The sequence below is a fragment of the Planococcus citri genome, chromosome 5 (assembly GCF_950023065.1).
Source record: "Planococcus citri chromosome 5, ihPlaCitr1.1, whole genome shotgun sequence".
NCBI classification, from domain to species: domain Eukaryota; kingdom Metazoa; phylum Arthropoda; class Insecta; order Hemiptera; family Pseudococcidae; genus Planococcus; species Planococcus citri.
The window spans coordinates 66,283,552-66,305,342 of NC_088681.1; the positions used below are offsets into that span (position 1 = coordinate 66,283,552).

Genomic DNA, 21,791 nt, shown 5'->3' on the forward strand with positions numbered 1-21,791 from the left:
TTCAGTGAACCTAAAACATCATCCATTTCAGCAGTGGATTACTCGTTAACCGCGATACCTACCAAAATGGAACATTTTCCCACAGTTAGGAGTTTTGAAAGGCTTCTTGGTGATATCATTAAAATCAGTGTTACCTCTTTTTTTCGTACAAAAAATTAGCTCAAAAAGCTTCGAAACGTTGTTTTCATATCGTTCCGACTCTCAAAAATTCTGAAAAAAATATATTATGAACAACGTTTCATGCTGAACTAAAAATTGGGATGGTAACGTTGCAAAGTCAATTTAAAAAATTTAAAGTTTGCAAAAAAATGTGATTTTTTGATTTAAAAGATGAAAAAAAGTTTTGATAGTTGAAGTTGACCCATTTGACCCATAATTTTACGTATCTGCTGAAAAAGTTGAAAAAAATCAAAATTCGAAAAGATTCAAAAAATGAACGATTTTTTTTTTTTTGTTGTTCTGAGTGTAATTTGTATTGACTATTTCATGAAATACGTCAGAAAGAGGTCAAAATAAGACAACTGAATAAATTTAAACTTTTTTTGATGTTTGAAATTGAAAATTGAATTTTTTCGAATTTTGATTTTATTGTGATGAGTTCATTTCATTGAGTGACAGGATTTTTTCAACTTTTTCAACAGATACGTAAAAATAGGGGTCAAATGGGTCAACTTCACCTATCAAAACTTTTTTCATGTTTTAAATCAAAAAATCGCATTTTTTCGCAAACTTTCAATTTTTTAAAATCAACTTTGCAACATGTTACCATCCCAATTTTTTAATATGTTGTTCAGCATGAAAAGTTGTCCATAATATATTTTTTCAGAATTTTTGAGAGTCGGAACGATATGAAAACTACGTTTCGAAACTTTTTGAGCTAATTTTTTGTACGAAAAAAAGTGGCAACACTGATTTTTATGATATCACCAAAAAGCCTTTCAAAACCCAGAACTATGGGAAAATGTTCCATTTTGGTAGGTATCGTGGTTATCGAGTAATCCACTGCTGGAATGGATGATATTTTTGATTCACTGAAAACTTTGACACCCTCTGGCTACCTTTAAAGATGGGCTAGAGGGCTGCGATTTGCGCCATTGGTCATCCCTTCAGAAGGTCTTTTCACAGGAAAAATTTCAAAAAAAATCGCTGAACCCTCCTACCACTTCTTGGTTCTATTGACGCGGAATGACCCAGAAGTTGATTTCTCCACATTTGGCATTTTTGAAAGTCAAGTAGGTAAGAACCTAGAACAGGTATTTTCTATACGTGCAGAAATTCAGAAACAGAAAAACTACATTCGTATTTTGTTCAAGCGAAACGAGGGCAAAAGCTTTTTCATCCCTGAGAGTTGATGTTACGAAACTCAAAAATTGGAAGTTCCCTAAACATGGAAAAATGAGCATGGATGGTCTTAAGACTGAAAGTTTATTGTTTATTCCTTTTGATTGATACCTACAAGATTTGCATTTTGATTTTTCAAATCGAAATATTCGCAGAAGAGTTACCCACCAGTCGTTCTCCGTAAATTACTAATCATTTTTAGTTGATCAATAATTTTTTTTTTTTTGTATTTACTTCCCAGTAATTTTTGTTGGTTACCTAGATAAAAATACAGGTAATTTATGGTCGTTTATTGGAAACTTTTTTGTAATCTGCTTGGAAATTTGTTTGGTAAGCAATTTTTTTTGGTAAATTTTTTGAAATTTGTTGGTAATTTACTATGGTACTGCTATTGTTTGGGAAAATTACTGGTATTTTTGGTAAATTATGGAGGTTATAAGCGATAACGTATCGAATATGTCATATGGGGTTGTACTCGGGTACCTGTGGAGTGTGGACTGTGGTAGACACCGTGTATTAGCGCTCCCTGGTGGGAAAAAATTGAGGGTTATTTTTAAACAGTTCTGTAAGACGAGGATGACAAAAAACTAAAGCAACGATTCTGCGAATTCTATTCACCCTCCGACTGCAGAAACTGCAGAAATACCACCTCTGCGGGGTGGGAGAAGTACCTGGCACATCACTAACAACTACCGGCCGAATCTCACATCGTTGTCTAGTAAAGTATAGTTAGTTACCGATTTGTTGTGGTAATCGTCAAGTTATACTGTGGTGCATGTGTTGTGTTGTGGTTTGTGGTAGCTGGTAGCTGGTCTTTGTAGTTTGTACCTATCTTTAAAATTGGTGAGTGTCGTCATGTCGTCTAAATATTTTTTACTCCTACTTATATTGATAATTTTGTTACATGCACGTATTATTATAACATGTATGCGGCATATGGCAATAGGAGTAATTGCACCCTCCCTCCCCGCCGATCCTCCGGGACAACTTTTTTCTTAAAGGGGACATCCTAAGGAACATTTTAAAGCAAACTTGCCCAAAAAAAAGTTGGCCTTGCTTACAAAATGGCGGCCATTTTGATTGACAGGTCAGCCGAAATCGCAGATTTTGCGTTTCAACATAAGACATGCATGAAATTTTTCAAACCTTACAAAGGTAGATCGAAAGATCATGCAAAAATTCATCTCCTGTCAAAATTTCAAGTGCTAAAGTACGTTTTTCAATTTTTGGTGAATTTTTGAAAATCCAATTTAGGCCAAAAATGAGGGAAAAAATCGAAATTTTACCAAATTGACCAAGAAAGCTGAAATTTGGTATACATGTACCCTATTTTCGACATGCCAAATTGATTGGAAACGGTTTCAACACGTTTTGAGCAGTTCTGGAGCCTCCAGCAGATTTTTGAAACTCGAAATTCTCTCAAAATTTCATCAAATTGGAGTTGTAAAGCTAAAATGTATTCTAAAAACTAATTTCAATACGCTACGAAGTACTGCAGGTGAATTTCAAGTCGTTTTGGAGCCTCCAGCGCCTTTTTGAAAATTCCTGAAGCCTCCAGCAGATTTTTGAAACTTTAAATTTCCACAAAATTTCGTCAAATGAAGGTGGAAAGCTGAAATTTACTGTACACTCCAATTTTAACACCCTCTGAAGACGACTTCAGGTGGGTTCAAGTCATTTTAGAGCCCTCGGCGACTTTTTTGAAAATTACTGGAGCCTCCAGTACATTTTTGAAACTTGAAATTTCCCCAAAATTTCATCAAACTGAGATACAGAGTCGAAATTCATTCTGCAAACTAATTTCAATACGCTACGAAGTTGACTGCTGGTGGATTTCAAGTCGTTTTGGAGCCTCCAGCGACCTTTTGAAAGGTTAGTATGACGTTTTTTTTGGAAAATTGAAATTTCCTAAAAGTAGCTGGAAGCTTGAAAACCATTTGAAACCATCATGTAGTCTGCGAAGTAAATTTCAGCTTTACAACTCCAATTTGATGGAATTTTGTGGGAATTTCGAGTTTCAAAAATCTGCTGGAGGCTCCAGAACTGCTTAAAACGTATAGAAACCGTTTCCAATTGATTTGGCATGTCGAAAATAGGGTATATTCCAAATTTCAGCTTTCTTGGTCAATTTGTTAAAATTTCGATTTTTTCCCTCATTTTTGGCCTAAATTGGATTTTCAAAAATTCACCAAAAATCGAAAAACGCACTTTAACACTTGAAATTTTGACAGGTGATAAATTTTTGCATGATCTTTCGATCTACCTTTGTAAGGTTTGAAAAATTTCATGCGAGTCTTATGTTGAAACGCAAAATCTGAGATTTCGGCTGACCTGTCAATCAAAATGGCCGCCATTTTGTAAGCAAGGCCAACTTTTTTTGGGCAAGTTTGCTTTAAAATGTTCCTTAGGATGTCCCCTTTAAGATAATAATTGTCCCGGAGGATCGGCGGCGGGGGGGTTGCAATTACTCCTATTCTCATATGCCGGACTATAAGTGAGTGCACTTCACTTGGTCTGTGAAAACAAATGGGAATGACATCATGTTGCAGAAATTTTCTGTTCCAAAATTTGACGTAAAAAATCACATCACGTTGTGAAAAAAATTCAAAATTTAATCTATTTTTCTACATCAATTTAGTATGAGACAAAGTAGATCGAAAAAGCACGTCTTAAAACTCCCGTATCCAAGATTTCAGATGCTGGAGTTCATTTTTGGATTTTTAATGAATTTTTTATTTGAAAAAATGCAACGTGAATTTTTGACCAATTTTTAAAATATAAGTCAATTCCAGAGAGATGGTGTAAAAAATAGGAAATATCAAGCAGCAGATTTCAGATTTTTTCTGGGTAACTTTTAAAGTCAAAATGAAGGGCTCCATTGAACCGTGGGGGGAGGGGGGTGTGAAGAACCAACAGAACAAGACTGAAAACAGCTGTTAAATATTTCCTATATTTTATGGGCTCAAAAATGGGAGAAACCAGTCTCAAAAAGTTGTTTTTCTGGTTTTACTTTTTGACCCTGGCTCACCACAAAAATATTATGGCTTGAGGTCGATATTTTGACGTGAAAATGTAGCCTGCATCGCTTCCAGTTTCGGAGTAATAGGAGTTTGAAATTTTCATTTGAGCTTTTTGGCTAGAAAACAGTGCAAAAAATGCCATGAATTACCAGTTCCTCTAGATACATCACAGAGGTTTCAAAATTTTTTGTCAACAACAAAATGGGAATTTTTGCGTGAAAACGCGATTTTTGCAAAGAAGAGAGGGGAGGAGGGTTGAGTGAAATTTTTTCGGCTCAGAAATTCTTTTATGGTCCTTCAAAAACACACTGCGAATAAGTATTATCAAAATCTGAGCCAACATACTTACCCACTCTTCCGTGTCAACTGTTGCATTTCACAACGTTCATTCAGTCGTTTCAATTTCAGGTTCGGATTGAAATTGAGCAGAATCAAGAATTAGACATGACTGGAGCGATATCTTATAAACTTGTCCATGATGCTTCTCGTGAAGGCCCATTATCGCTGCAAGAACTTCCAGCCATCACTATTGGGGTAGATATGTGGCGTTGTAATGCAAACAAACGTACGAGTCGTAATTCGAAAAGATATCAACCATATTGTAAACCCAAATCAAAGAATCCTATGCTTGCAAAAACGCCACGCATAATTAACGATATAATCAAACAATACAGCGAAAAATTTAAGAATTCGATGGAGCATTGGCTAAAAGACCATTTTGAAAAAGCATTCAAGTTGCGTTACAATCATCATAATGATATTTTGAATGACTTCAATGATTTTGTTATCGATCATACAGGTGCCATTCGTGATATTGAAACAGCCAAACGTATAGTGCATTGTGATCGTTTGAGTGTGGATGTGAAATTCGTGATTGCTTGTTTATATGATTTCGAAGACGATATCAGACGAATTCGGCCATCTATCAGTAATGAGATAGATTTCAGTGAGCTTGACTTTTCGGAACGGCTGAGCGTGAAATTCAAAATTATGCTTGTTGATAGTAACCTTATTGAGAATATTACAACTGTTATATGTAATCATATCCACACACACTGGCCATATCTAGCTACAGAATATGATTTAGATATGATATTTTGAATCAATGAGTTATTTTTAAAAGGTTCTCTCTATTTTTATAACTAATATATATATATATATATATATATATAGGTACAAGCTTTTATTATTTAGTGTATCTTTATATGTATCCCTGTGGGCACGTTTGACACTTTAGTGCCAGTATTTGACATTGCGTCAAATTGAGACTGGGACGCAATGCCAATTTTTAGTGCCAGTGTCATAGTGTCAGAGTGCCAGTGTCAGTGCCACTGGCACTGAGAACTGATACATTGCGTCAATATGAGACTGAGACGCAATGCAAATTTTCAGTGCCAGTGCCAGTGCCAGTATCGGCAAGGAAAAATTATGAGGAAGTTTTTTATTGCCGATTCTAGTAATTTTTCGCAGCAGTGTTGCCTGGGTAGAGGTGTTGTTGATGTAGATATCTCCATTTTCTTGTTTTACCGCCTTTTTTCTACGAAATTTTTCGGCTCCGGCTGGACTCGAACCTGGGTTCCTTGCGTGACAGTCCGATGCTTTACCAACTACGCCACCGCGTGAGATATAATTTATTTGCGATGAAGCGGGTATTAGTTGATTGCTCATTCATTTTGACTTTTGAGTATGCATCACTGAACTTTTTAGACACTAGTAATTATTTTTTCAAGATTTTTTTTTCTCTGAAATTATTACCTATCCCACTGGAGAAATTTTTTAATTTATTCGATTCCAATTTTCAATTTTTTCCTTATAAAAAACACTATTTTTTACAATTGAATCGGTGGGTGCAGAAAGGGAACAAGTCCATTTTCGCACTTTTCAGGAATAACAAAAAACTGATTTATTTGAAAATCAAAAATTTTTGGTAAACATGCTTAAGGTCATTGAAAGAGGACCCCAAGACACAATTTTTAGCACTGTTTAGAAAAAAAAATATTCACGTGCGCCGGCGCTGTTGCTGCCTAAACAAATGGGACTTAGACCCTTTCTGCACCCAATCGACAAAATTTTTTTTGAAATTGCTCGGGCACGAATGGGGCTTGATTCTACATCTAAGTACATCATTTAGACTGCTATCTCGTTTAAATTCACCAAAAACCCCTCGAGTTCTAAGACTTTTTGCCGAAGTTGTTAATTTTTTCATCATTTTTCAGTTCAGAGATTAACTTCAATTTCAAAAAATGGTCTTCTCAAAAATGTTAGTTATTTTTCAAGGAATTTAAAAAAATTTACAAAAAAGTCATAAATGCGGATCCGCCCTTTTTCTGCGCCCAAATACCACTTTCCCGGCAGTTTTGCGGAAATCTGACATCACCAGTCGATCCGCCGTACTTTGAAACCCCTATATCCGTGAAAAAAAAATTTCCAAAAATGTGACTTATTCCCTTTCTGCACCCACCGATTCAATTATTGTTTTTAAGAAGAGGGATTCCAATTTTTTGTTTTTTTTTTCTCAATGAAAATTTTCAAGAGTATAAACTTCAAAATTTAAAACATTTTTCAAAAAAAAAAAATTTATTAGTTGAAAAAATTTACTGGAGCTTAGGAGAAAGTTGCAATAAGGTTTCAAAGAAAATTTTTCTCGTAGGTACTCAAAAAAAAAAAAAATGAAAATTTCAAGTATTGATAATGCTGATCCTAAAAACTTTTCAGGAACATATATTTTTGTTTAAATAGAGGAGTAGGTAAGCATGAAAATTTTAAAGTTTGAATTTTTTTCTCAAAAAAAAATTTCAAAGGTAGGGCTTAAAAATTTTGAATAAAGCTATTTTTAAAAAAAACGAATTTAGATTTGTTGGAAAAGCGCCTGTTCTTTTTTTGAAAAGAAAATAATTACAAAATGAAGAAATTTTAAAACTTGTATTTTTCTTATGTACTTGTATGCTCTTTTTAATGGATCGCGAAAAAAAAGTTGGACGATTTCGAGAAAATTCAGCGGGAACCTCCATTTTAAGTTGAAATTCACTCAGAAAAACTTTCGGTTTTGGAGGTTCCCCTGAAGGATGGATATTGGTCCGCAAAGAGGGGGAATATTCAAAAAATCTTGGGTTTTTTCGTTTTTTTTTTGCTCTGGTCCTCACCCAACCTGTTTTGGAAAAAATTGTCCAGTTCCAAAAGATAGAATTTGAGATTCTGAGTCGATCTTTTGGCACACCAGCACCACTCTCAGTCATTATTAAACACCCCTCGTATATCCGCAGAAACTTGATTTCAAACTTTTGATGCATAAAAATTTTTTAAACAAAATTTTAAATTGAAATATAATTCTTAAAAAATCTGAAATTTTGCGAATTCTTTTATGTTTAATGTTCAAGCAAAGTTTTAGTTGCTTAAAACTAAAAAGTTGAGACTTGTATTATTGGAAAATGTTTTCAGTGCCAACATTTTACACTGGAGTGCCAATGCCTGATGCCCGAGTGTCATCACCTGACACTCCAGTGTCAAGATCTGACCCTGAGTGCCAGTGCCTGACACTCCAGTGCCGACACATGACACTCCAGTGTCAAAATTTGACACCGAGTGCCAATGCCTGACACTCCAGTGTCAAAATCTGACACTGAGTGCCAAAATGTGACACTTAGTGTCAGATTTTGGCACTTTTTCGCTGGCATTGCGTCCTGAGTGCCAAACGTGCCCATAGGGATTATACTATGGATAATGATTACGATAACTATGTAAGTATGTATTTACTCTTACCAAGTTTTTTTATTTTAAGGTACCTCTGCAGTGAATAGTAAATAATTTCAAGTCATCGTGATGTTTCTTTACTTCGATAAACTGTAATTTTAGAGTGCCAACATAATATCTATGCGTTCAAAAAAATGACAGTTTTGTGAAGGATTTTCTGATTAGGGTATCTAGCTAGGTACCTATACTGGAATTTCTCAAAACATGGAGGACGTCAAGATTGACTCGAAAGTTGAATTTTATTAGAATGAAAACATTGATAAACCTATTTAACAATGATCTCCGAACTCAACTCGCCCATGGTCCCAAACCAATTATTTACCTATTTCAAACTTTGGTTTCCTTCACCATTTTGTCTGCGGCGGGAACCTATAACTTAATTTCCTGATTTTTGAAAAATTTTTGAAATTAAAAGCCAAAAATTGAAAAAAAAGCAAAATTTCACTCTATTGACCCCAAACGCTAAAATTAAATTGATGTTTCTCAAGTTCGTTAGAAACGGTTTCCAACCGCCTTCTCAGCACGTGGAATCTCCAGCAAATTTTTAAACATCATTGAAACTGTTCTATCTAAACACAGGAAAAGACGTTATAATTAATCTAAATCAACAAAAAAAATGATGAAATGTTTGTACAATTTGCCAAAAGTGCATGAAAAAATGATGAAAACATGAATAATGGCGAGTAACTATCAAAAAAGCACCTACCAACTTTCGAGAATCACCATAAAATAGTGTTTCAGAAACAATCGCCAAAAATGCGTGAAAAAGCTGAAAAAGGTTTTTTTAGGAGAGGGGATGTTCTCCTAAAATTTTAATCTTCCTCCTGGGATTGAAATTTTTCCAATCAGATTTCATGGCACTTGGCAATTGTTGACCTCTCGGATTGTTTTCAAAATGCTTAAAAATTCAATTTTTCACTTTTTTAGAATTCACAAATTGGTCAAAAATTCATACACTTCTGGAATTTTGTAAAGACATATTTTTAAAAGTGCTCACATGATTCAACTTGTACCCTACAAAAGCGTTGCATCTAGACCTAGTACTACGTACGTAGACAGATAGGTACTGGCGATCTACCACCTCGATACCTACTCTTTGGAATATAAAGGAAATATATTTACCTATGCATACACGTAGATAGAAATAAATATAGAAACTTGGACGACTATTTGTGATATAAGCTTTATTATTCATTAAACAACAATATGCACAGAGTAGTCTGATTATTTATTGATTATTACGTAAATAAATTACATTCATAAATAGGAATTGAATACATGGTATTCGCAATATATTGTGTAAAATACACCACCCAGGGAGGAAGAAAGGGCATATGTGCCGGATAGGGCAGGTCCGTTATGTACGACTCGAATAGAGATTTAATGATGACTGTACAGCTCATCTGAGTAACCACAGCTTCCCATTCTCATTGCGTAATAGAATAGTCCATATTCAAATTACTAATAGGTGGAAAGCGTATGATCTGTACATCAAATAAGCTGATAGGGATCCATACTTCTACCTATCTTGAATGGAATGAAACCAAGGAACCAAGCTTACGCTTGGTGAGTCCGTGGTAGGCTAGCTAACTGATCGGATAACGAGAAACACTTCACTGACGCGAACTAATCCGCCAGATAGCGTGGTTATGTAAGAGAGCTGTACTGGAATCGAAAGAAGATAAAAAGAGAACAATTTTCTATCACCTAAGCGACAGAAAATGGCGCAATTCCTCCCTTTACAATTTCGTTCACATTGATTCAATTTGCTCACAAAAAACTTCTATTACATGAAAAAGTTTCAAAACCACCTTAAACGTATTTTAAAATTTTTTTAAATTTTCAAAAAATTTGTCAAAAATCCAAAAATAAACTCGAGTGCCTAAAATTTTGGTTACAGGGATTTTAGAACATGCTCTTGCGATCTAGTTTGGTTTCGTTTAATTTGGAGAATGTGTGTTCAAAAAGTTCCCTAGAAAACATTTAACGTTATTCATCATAAACTCAAGTAGAAATCTTCTCTGGGTCATTCCATTTGTCAATTCGACCTTGAAATTCATGTCTTTCAATTTCGTTCAATTTTTTCTTTTACAATGTCGACCCTCCCAATAAGTGAGAAACACGCAATTAGTTAGGTCCCAACCTCCTCAGGGGCGGATGGGGGGGGGCTTCAATTATTTTTACAATGTCTCGATGTACTCAACTCCCAGCAGCGCATATCTCCAAAGCTATGATATTTTGATCAAAACTGAGTTCACAGTTCGAAAGGGCATTGCATTTGGAACATTTCAAGCACGTAATTTGAAATTATCAAAAGTTGAAAGTTGAACTTTCAAATTTCTAAATGGCGCTGTAAGTGGGAGCTACCATTTAAAATTCTGAAAAAATTTCCATAAATGTACCTATTGATGCTTTTTTGAAATATTCAATTTTCGAGATGGGATCTTTCAATGGAGAGGAGCCCCCCTCCCTCCCCCAAACTTGGTCGAAACTTTTTTTTAAAAATCTGGGGCCGTGTGATATATCGAATTGTATGTTTTTGGTGACGCTGAACACGAATATGACGTCAGATTTTTGATTGGACCCCATCTACGGCCCTCCACACAAATGAAACAAATTTTTTGGTCTTTTGCCCATTGTGGGAGGTTCTGGGGGCCATAGGTGAGGCCAATTTGAAAAACTGAGGTCATATTCATGTTCAGCGATATCGAAAACGTAGTGTTTCATGTGTCACACTAATTTAACCATTTTTTTGACTTTTACCTCCTTTGAGGAGGTGCTGGGGGCCGTGGATGGGGTCCAATTACAAATCTGACGTCATATTCGTGTTTAGCGTCACCAAAAACCTACAATTCGATATATCACATGCCCCAGATTTTTTTTCAAAAGTTTTGTCCAGATTTGAGGGAGGGGGTGTACCTCTCCATTAAAAGATCCCATCTTGAAACTATGGAAATTTTTTCAGAATTCTAAATGGTAGCTCCCACTTACAGCACCATTTTGAAAATGTCAACTTTTGAAAATTTCAAAATTGTACTTCAAAAGTTCAAAATGCAATACCCTTTCGAACTGTGAAATTAGTTTTGATCAAAGTATCATAGCTTTGGAGGTATGCGCTACTGAAGTTGAGTACCTCGGGACAATGTGAACTGATTGCGGGTTTCTTACTTAATGAATGGGTAGACATTGTTGAATTTTGAGCGAAATCCAAAGACATGACTCAAAAACGTTGGTCGAATTGACGTGGAATGACCCCGCTGTCGTGTGCATGCAAATTTTTACCATAATTTACTTTTCTGTGACAATTGCTCCATTTCACAACGTTCATTCAGTCGTTTCGATTCCAGGTTCGGATTGAAATTGAGCAGAATCAAGAATTAGACATGGCTCGAGCGATATCTTATGAACTTGCCCATGATCCCTCTCAAGAAGGCCCATTATCGCTGCAAGAACTTTCGGCGATCGCTATTAGTGTAGATATGTGGCGCAGAAAAGTAACCAATCGTACGAGTCGTGCTTCAAAAAGATTTCAACCGTATTGTAAACCCAAATCAGTGAAAGCTATGCTTCCAAAAACGCCCCGTGTAATTAACGATATAATCGAACAATACAGAGAGAAATTTGAAACTTCAATGGAGCGTTGGCTAAGAAACCACTTTAAAAAAGCATTCAAGTTGCGTTACCGTCGTCAGAATGATATTTTGAATGACTTCAGTGATTTCGTGATCGATCATACGGGTGCCATTGACGATATTGATACAGCCAAACGAATGGTGCATTGTGATCGTTTGAGTGAAGATGTGAGATTCGTGATTGCTTGTTTATATGATTTCGAAGACGATATCAGACGAATTCGGCCATCTATCAGCGATGAAATGAATTTCAGCGAGCTTGACGCTATGATATGGATGACGGTGAACTTCAAAATTATGCGTGTTGATATGAGGCAAGTTGAGGATATGGCTATTGCTACGATGGGAAGTAATAATCAAATCGGTTCATAATAATCTGGCCAGGTGTATAAATAGGTATTTTAGCTACAAATATGTTGAATCAATGAGTTATTTTTAAAAAGTTCTCTGTATTTTTATGACTGATACGACCTTATTTGAGTTTGTTTATGTACCTACTATAATATGTTCATATTACGATGTAATGTTGTACATATTCCATACGTATGTATTGTATAGTGATATTATATGTATACCCATTAACTCTTACCAAGTTTTGTTGTGATACGGTTATGCTATATTTGTAGTGCCTAATAAATGAGTTCAATTTATCGTGATGTGTCTTTACTCCGATAAACATGTAATTTTGGAGTGCCAATAAAATACGGTATCAAAAAAATAAAAGTTTTGAGAAAGATTTTCTGATTAGGGTAGGTATCTAGATCTACCTACCTACTGGAATTTCTCTAAACATGAAAAACATCAAGATTGAATTGAAAGTTGAACTTTATTGAAATGAAAACGTTAATAAATGAAACAAAAATCACCGAACTCAACTGAAAGATGACAGACGAGCTTGCCCCATGGTCCCAACATGATTATTTCCTTCTTTGGTTTCCTCCACTATTTCGACTCCCGTGGGAACCTTTAATTTTTTTCTTTTTGGCAAATTTTTGAAATTAAAAGCCAAACATTGAAAAAAGCAAAACTTTACCAAATTGAACCCGAAAGCTGATATTTGATGTGTTTCCAAGTGTAAATTCAAATGTTTTCGCGATTGTTTTGTACAGAAAATTGAGTACAATGAGACAATTTTTAGTACCTAGGTAGGTATGTATGTAGGTATATTTAGTACTTACTGATTTTACACATCGCTCGTTCTTAAACCAAGATCGCAACAGGACTAAATTCTCTTCTCCCTATCGACCGGGATCCGAGCTACGAATTGTCCTTTATTGCTTTAAAAATAAAAACACCCCACCACACCAGCCATGTGGGATCATCCGCACACATAGGAGTATATTTACGTGCGACGATTAGTCACACATAGCTAGGGTGATTTTTTCTAAATACTTTAAAATGTAATTAATAACTCGTCTCGCAGCACACCATCAGCTACACCATCACACCGTTCTGTTTCTCTCACACGCCGTTCTTCTTCTCTCTCTTTTTTTAACAGACATATACCTATGTACCTATGTTTTAAACCAAATACCTAAGTAATTCATTAGAAGCCGTTTCGAACCGTTTTGAGCAGTTCTGGAAGTTCCAGTAGATTTTTGATAGTTGGACATTTTCGCAAAATTTTACCCTATGAAGTTATTTTTCAAATTTCAAATATCTACAGCCTAACTATAAATTTCATTGCCTCTGTGTTATTAGTCGGTAACCTAAGCATTTCAGAATATTAAATTAATTCGGACATTACGATTCTAGGTTAAAATCAAAGTTGAGCCGAGCCAAGATACATGGAATAATGGATTACTTCCCGACTATAAAAACGCTCCAAGAACTATCCGCAATTACCCTCAGCGTGGAGATATGGCGCCATGAAATAAATAAACATCGTACAAACGGTACATTGAAAAAAGTCAATCGATGCATGTACATCCCATTTAAGTCGATGTTCCCCAACATACTGATACCTCGAGTGATCTATGGAATGATTGAAAAATGCGTCGAAAGATTTGGAGGTCAAGTAGAAGAATGGTGCAAGACTCAAGGATACACTTATTTGAATCTCGATCATCATAACGATATATTAAAAGGCTTCGATGATTTCGCTATCGCTTACAACGGTACTATTGATCGCATTAGAACAGCTCAACGAATGATTTGTTGGGACAATGGATTGAGTACGGATATTAAATTCATGATTGCTTGCATTTATGGTTTCGAAGAAGATATAAAACGAATCTGGCCATCTGTTTCGGAACGGTTGGTGAAGTTAGACGTTTATGATTCCTGCAATGATGATATATTGGTAGATTCTCACGTGATCTGGTGGATACTACGACTTAAGAGCGTGGATGCACAAAATTCCACAAATGATCAAAACGATCAAACACCAAAGAGTCCAGAATTGTGCGTGAATCAAGCACCGTATTATTATTTATCGTGGAAATTTTTGTTAATATTATTTTTTATTATAGCGGGTATTTTTCTCAAAGCTCTATTTGATATGCTTTAGTACCTGTAAGATGTTTTGAAATTATTTTAAGTATAGGTATACTTAAGTGTTGGATTGTTAAATAGAGAGTCCTTTTGAAACATGTCATATTAAAAGGGATTCACTCTGTAAAATCATGTCCGATTTTTTTTCCAAGTGAGAGGACCGTTAGAGTAGTCCATCACAACATGTATAGATGCCCAACCGAAAAGCTGCAAGTCCCACCGTAGTCCAGAGGTGTCAAAATTTCGATTTTTGATTAATTCGGCCAAAAAAATTTTACTGTGCCTAAAACAGTTGCCTAAAAGTCCAAAAATGATCAATAAATGTGACTGGGCAGCTACGACTTTGACGATCATCTTTTCTAGTCACACCACGCAAGTTTTGTTTCTTGTGGTTTTGGCGCAATTTCGAGTCTGGATATCCGGAAGGATATTTTTTGTGCTCCAAAGTGCGATTTTGAGTCGCTACAGCTTTGAAAATTGTCTTTTCTAGTCTTAATTTTGAATTTTGGGCGATTTTTCGAAAATTTTCGGTCAAAAAATACTCTTTTCAGATGTGCAAACTCAGAATCGTACCCAAACTTCAGAAACTAAGGTTTGTGATTAGAAAAAACGCGATTTCCGAAATTGTAACTGCCCAATCACATTTTTTGGTCATTTTTGGAAAAATGTTTTGAAAATTTTGGGCCTCAAAAAAATACCTTTTTCAGATGTGCAGATTCAGAATCGTGCCCAAACTTCAGGAAATGAGACGATTAATCCAAAATTGTAGCTGCTCAATCACATTTTTGGAAAAATTTTTGAAAATTTTGGGCTCAAAAAATACCATTTTGGGTACGCTGACTGGATTCATTTGGGCTAATGGGTGAGCCTCTGTCTGTTTAATTTACCTTGATTATTTTTATCACCTCATGGGTATAATTTCATTTTAGGTATACCTTACCTAAATTTGATTCCTAATATGTAAATAATAAATTAGGTTCAAATTACATATGATTGTGTTATATTTTCTCAGAACATTCAACAATACTTATTTACATAAAATATTGACAGAATTTTTCAAGTTGTTATAAATTCAACTAAACTAACCTAATATCTACAGACAGACTATGGTTAAAATTACTTCAAAATTTAAGTTATAGCATCTGAAACATTGTTGAAAATTTTAAACCTCTTATAAACACAAGAACTGGTGAAATTTTAGAGTTTGGCAAAAAAATTCACAAGTAGGTACCTATAGGTACATTTATTAGACGAAATATGATTTTTTTCAATCGTATAAATTAATGTAGTTAGGTAGGTAGGTACAAATTATCAAAATGCAATGTATACGAGTAAGTAACTTGATGTAGATATAAACAACACGTACCGAAGATCTAGGTTGAAGTTCAATTTATAGTCGATAATTCAGTGTCCACAACCCGATATTTTAATCGGCATTCCTTGTAATAGCTCAGCGCGATGATGAATTTGACGTAAAAGATGCCTGCAAAAATATTGGATGTCTAATTAAGTAGGTAGGTACATATCTATGTAAATAAGTAGGTAAGCTACTCTTAAGTAATCTAAGCAATTAAATTCACCAAAGACCTGAAAATACACATGCACCGTTCACGACATGTTATATTTTTCCGAGAAAAACACTAATGCCAGAGAGTGTTTTTTCGGAGCGAGGGGGGAGGAGAGGGAACACGAAATTTGAATTTCAACGTGGTTTTTTCGCTCCCTTGACTATCTAACCTGTTTCCGGAAAAATGTAGCATTTGAGATTCTGAATTGACCTAGGCCATTATACCATCAAAACCCAGGACTACCTACTGAAGGATTCAACTGAACATTTGAAAATTTGCACATCGCTTATTTTTGAGTAAATTCGTGTTTTGAACATTTTTTCTTCCCAAATACATACCTACTTATTTCGCACTAGTTGATCCAAAATATCTAAAGATACCAATACCATACATGAAACTAGAGAGATATTTTGGAAGAGGTGGTGCCAATTTTTTTATCATTGGTAACTCCGATAAAAAATAGCCAAAAACTCAACAAATATTTGTATCAACGATTTTGTATTTTTTTTTTAAATTTGAGATTTCTCAACTCGTCGCCAAAATATTGACACTCTATGGTAATTTTGATAAAAAAACGAGAATTTTTTGACAATTTTAGCAAACACAGGATTTTGTTGAGCAATCTTGTCAAGAACAGGACGATTGTTTGACAATTTTACCCGAAATGGATACTTTTTGAACATTTTGACAAAAATGGACACTTTTTAACAATTGTGCCAAAAATGGGCATTTCTTGACTATATGTACCTATATTGACAGAAATTTGTGCTTTTTGACAGTTTTCCCCAAAAATGTATACTTTTTGATAACTTTTCCTAGGAAAATTTGAAAAAAAAAACAAAACAGAACCGTATACGTATACTAGGGTGCTGCGCCCCCTGGCCGCTTCGCGGCCCAACCTCCCCCCCCCCCTTCGTTCTCCCTTTTCTCTCTTAGAACTCGCCTTTTCAAAGTTGCCCTCAAGTCCTTTTCCATACAATTACATATTACTAAGCAGAGTGAATAATTAAACAGAGATATATTATACTCGGCTGCGAAGCATAAGTTGGATTTTTTGTTTACCATTTTGATGACAAATAAAATGCCTAGCAAATGGGAAATATTCTGCTGAAACATGAAAGCTCAAAGTTAAAATTGTTCAAAATAATTCAATTTTGATTTTTAATTTTTCATGCTTAAACTAAAAAATTTTCAATTCAAAATGTTTTATAACATATCTACGCATTGTAAGGAAGATTTTGAAAAAAAAATTGCAAAATTGGTTCAGTTTTCATAAATTTAGAGGAGGAGGCCCAAAAATTGGTTTTTGGGCCATATCTCCCCTTGTATGGGACCAAATCGGTTCAAATTTTGGAATTCGGCTCAAAATGCAATTTGGAAGATAACATTTTTCCAAAATTTTTTTATGTTGATTTTAGCCCTCTTTTCCCTAAATTTGGGGCCCTTAAATTCAAAATTTGAGCTTCGCTATATTTTTCGCATCAAGTACTCGTCAAGAGCTTTCTATTAAAAAAAAATTAGCTTCGTAGGTATAATTGGGGCCAAATGAGAGCCTGCTGAACTTTTACCGACTTTGTCGTGAAACGGAAAAGTAAGGTATTGTATTTGTCATGATGGTTAAGGATTTGGGTGGGGGTGGGTTTTCTTGACGTTTTGGAGTGTGCTGATCACGATAAGACGTATGGCGCAAAACGAGATAAGTTTACATATATATACATATGGAACTTGTTTACTATCCGAGACCCGGTACATCGTACTGACGATCCGAGGCCCGCGTCTTTGACACTTGGAAAAATTTTAAAGAGTGCCTGGTAAATTCGTTCGCGCATGCGCCTTGCTAGCGGCTATCAAGCCTGGTCTAGAGCCGTTGGTGCGATCTCCAAGGAGTGATTTATACAGGAATGACGCGAGTATGAAGTTTCTGTGTGGGGTGAAGTAAGGTAAGCTGTATATACTGTAGGTATGATACCTACTTTGTGAGTCCCAGACAAAAATTTGTCTATAGCATCCCTGAAGTGTGTACATCATGAAAATATAGTTTTTAATAGGAAAACGTTCCGAGACCCGCTAACGGGCCTCGGAACGTCGCGTCGGGTCTCGGATAGTCGATGTCACTTCCAGAAACGGGCCTGTATAAGCTGTAGCAAGCCTGTATTTATATATTTATATATAGATATGCAAACGGTACCTCTACGTCACCTTTTATATACTCACGCGTTCTCTTCGTCACCGAAATCGGTGACGGAGGCGTTTTGCCGGTGACGAAGACGTTTCCCTGTGTATACCAAGTCCAAACGGTTTGTTTTCCCCTGAAACGTAAAAGGGGAAAAGTTTGTCCGGTGACGAAAAGGTCATGTATACACCTACTGTATACAGATTTTAAAAATTTTGTTCCATCAACACTGACATACCCTCGACGTCACCGCATATAAACAGTACCTTTTGGTCACTGCCTTTTTAAATGCTCCCAGTTGTGTTATATTTTCGTATTCGTAGCCAGCGTGGTTGTAATCTATTAGGCAAGGCAGCAGGTGACAATTTGGTATAGTCAATATCTTTTTAAATACACAAGGTCACGGAAGAGATCAGTTTATAATCGGAGGCAAATTGGTACCATTCTCGTAAATTTTTTTTGTATAAACTTAAAGCATGTAAATCAAGTGGGGAAAAGAGTATAAGCACTATTATAACTGTGCTGGTTACGAATATGAAGTAAATACACCTCCGGAGGCATTTAAAAGCCTGGTGACCAAAAGGTACTGTTTATGTACGGTGACGTCGAGGATACTTAGGTCCATACATTTGTTAAGGGCCCAAGTGGCATCTTTTTTTGTTGTTGAATGGTAAACTGGCATCTTTTTTACAAAGTGGCATCATTTTGCGGATGCCACGTTAACATTGATGTTATTTGATATCCTACAGGTCTGTACATTCTAAAAATAGGGTTAGTTTGGTGATGCCACTTTACCGGATATACAACCGCCCACACCCCTCAGGTTCAATATGTATATGTGGTAAAGTGGCATCTAGCATGTTTCACAACGTAGCGCGCAGAGCGCGCTGTGTTGTAGTGCTCTCCTCACGCTACCCACGTATACGCAAAGCGCTTTTGTGCTCCTACATCATAAGCACGTGCGGAGTAGTGCAGCTATATTATTACATGCTGAAAAATATTTTTGAATGTGAAGATGCCAGTCTCCTGTATATACTCTGGATGCCAGAATACCGTCGAACGACTATATATAGGTATTAGTAACCAGACTTGTCAACTAATGAATGGGTTAATTGTACTATACAAGTGGACTGACCAACTTGTCAACTATAGTTGACAAGTCATGGGTTAATTTTACTATACAAGTCAACTATGAGTTTTCAGAAACTTCCAGCAGAGCGCGCATGGCTTAGAAATCAAGGCGCGAGGACGAACGCAGGGTCTACAGTCGATTTGTAGTGAGTAGAATGTGATGCGCTGGTGGAGATGTATGTAAATACATCGAACCTGAGTGTACACGACAACAAATTTGACCTGAAATTTTTCAGTATTTTATTGGCCCATGGAAAAATTAAAAACATCAAAAATTTTTATGCTGTTCAAGCTTTCTTGTGGTGTCTTAACTTTCTTAAAATTCAAATTACTTCCACTCCATTTTTGAAATTTTTCTTCAAAATTTAGCCTAAAAATCTGATAATTTTTTCCAACACATGGATTTTTTTTATATTAAATTGAATCTGCAAATAAGATTTTGATAGGTGATTTAGAACAGAAATTATGCCAATTTTAAAATTTTGTTCACTTTTCACCATATATGCCAAGCATAGTTGACATGTCTGGTCGCAAGCAAATATATATATATAGCCGCATACAGGTAAACTCATAACGTTTTGTATAAAATACAAACTCACGTCCCACCTGTAACTTCGTTGCTGTGCATGCGCTCGACGCGTCACCCCATAGGCCTGATAGTACTCGATGTTAGGCCGCGTTATATTCGTTAACTTGATTTTTGGGTGACCTGTGGAGAGGTATCTCATTGCCGAAACATCAATTTTTCAGAAAAGCTTTTTTTTTAAAGTCCCATACGTCTCTGTTTTTCGCAAATAGCTTTTTAACAAAGCATCCTACAAAAAAATAACCAGCTCTGAGCAGAAAGGAAATTTTATGCTCTACAATTTCCTTCATTGCATTTTTTTCTTAGGATGCATACTTTCCTCGTAAAATCAATGTCAATGTTGAAAAACACGAAAATTCGGACCTGTATAATCAGCTCTAAATTAAAATTGAGCAGTCAAAAATTCATTTTAGGCGATTTTTGACCACGCGACGTGAAAGAGGAGACCTTCAACCACCAGAATCACCAAACAGAACTCAAAAAATGATTATTGGCATTCTTGGCAATAAACACCTTTTCCTCATGTCCTAGTACATAATAATTAGGCTATGCACTCATTTGAAAATTGAGTCAAAAGAGAAAGTGTATAAACAGCAATCTCACGTCCTTGCTCAAACTTGGCCAGTAGACTCCCCACACCTTCTAGATTCATATGGCACCTCATCGAAAAGTCACGTCCTAAAAAGGTTACGAGTTTGCCAAAACGTTATGAGTTTGCTGGTTAATCTATAAAAAAGTTACGAGTTTACCCCCTAGAATATTTATATATATATATATATCAATTTATGTATAAATTTGTGTCACGCTGAACTCAAAAGCTCCGAACTTTAAGTCGAAACTGATGATGGCAAAATATTGCTTTGATACTGAACTAGAGAAATTTTTAATTTGGTCGAAATCGATTCAGCCGTTTACGAGATATGAACGTTTAAGTGTGTTTCAACGTTATGGATAAGCAGAAATTTGTGTAAACCCTTATATCTCGCAAACGGCTCACCCCCAACAAACAGATGGGGTGGTTAGGGTGTGTAGTTGCAGATTGGTGCGCCGGAGGTCGGGTGTTCGAATCCCGCGCGAGTCAAGAGGAGAAAATTTTTTGTTGATTTTTTTGTTAATTTTATCCGTCCAAAATTTTTTTGCCATAAAAAATCAAAATTTTTCAAAAATTTCTAGTGTAATTTTTGTTTCAACAAAAAACATCTAAGTTTTTGGTAAATAGCCAGTAAATTTTGATAATCTTTTTTTTTTTGGTGAATTAATAGTAATTTTTAGTAAATAAAATGATTAGTTATTTTTGGTGAATTACTCGTAATTAAAGTTGGTCGAAAATTTTGGTAAATTGCTTGAGTAATTTTTGTTTTGGTAAATTAATGGCGTAATTTTTATTGGTAAATTGGTATTCCAATTATTAAATTTTCGTAAATTGCTGGGGTTATTTTTGGTAAATTGGTAAAAAAAAACCTTTGGCAGTAAATTACTGGGGTAACTAAAAAAAAGTCGGTAAAAATTCGGTAAAAAATAGGTAAATTAGTGGGGAAATGTCTGGTAAATTACTGAGGTGAATGTTGGTAAATTGCTGGAGTAATTTTTGGTAAATTGGAAAATTGGTAAATTAGTGGGTAATGTCTGGTAAATGTTAGTAAATTGATAGAATGGTAGGGTAATTTTTGGTAAATTCATAAAAAAATGTTGGTAAATTGGTAAATTTTGGTAAATAGGTAAATTTTGGTAAATTGGTAAATTTCGGTAAATCGGTAAATTTAGGTAAATTGGTAAATTTTGGTTAATTGGTAAATTTCAGTAAATAGGTAAATTTCGGTAAATAGGTAAATTTCAGTAAATAGGTAAATTTTGGTAAATTGGTAAATTTTGGTAAATCGGGAAATTTTGGTAAATTGGTAAATTTCGGTTAATCGGTAAATTTCGGTAAATTGGTAAATTTTGGTAAATAGGTAAATTTCAGTAAATAGGTAAATTTCGGTAAATAGGTAAATTTTGGTAAATAGGTAAATTTTGGTAAATTGGTAAATTTTGGTAAATTGGTAAATTTTGGTAAATTGGTAAATTTTGGTAAATTGGTAGATTTTGGTAAATGGG

General features: G+C 35.2%; 1 protein-coding gene and 1 long non-coding RNA gene across 2 annotated transcripts in view; one reads left to right on the forward strand and one right to left on the reverse strand.

Annotated features, from left to right (window-relative positions):
• The first annotated feature begins 1,984 nt into the window (after positions 1-1,984).
• Positions 1,985-9,327, forward strand: LOC135846288 (uncharacterized). Its single transcript, XR_010558940.1, has 2 exons — positions 1,985-2,184; positions 4,770-9,327. It is a non-coding gene; the product is annotated as an uncharacterized LOC135846288 (long non-coding RNA).
• Positions 9,328-15,244: 5,917 nt separating this feature from the next.
• LOC135846286 (uncharacterized) overlaps positions 15,245-21,791 on the reverse strand; it is a 35,269-nt gene continuing 28,722 nt past the window's right edge. Inside the window, exon 13 of the transcript XR_010558937.1 lies at positions 15,245-15,719. The gene's annotated coding sequence lies outside the window, so the exon portion shown is untranslated. The remainder of the gene's footprint in view (positions 15,720-21,791) is intronic.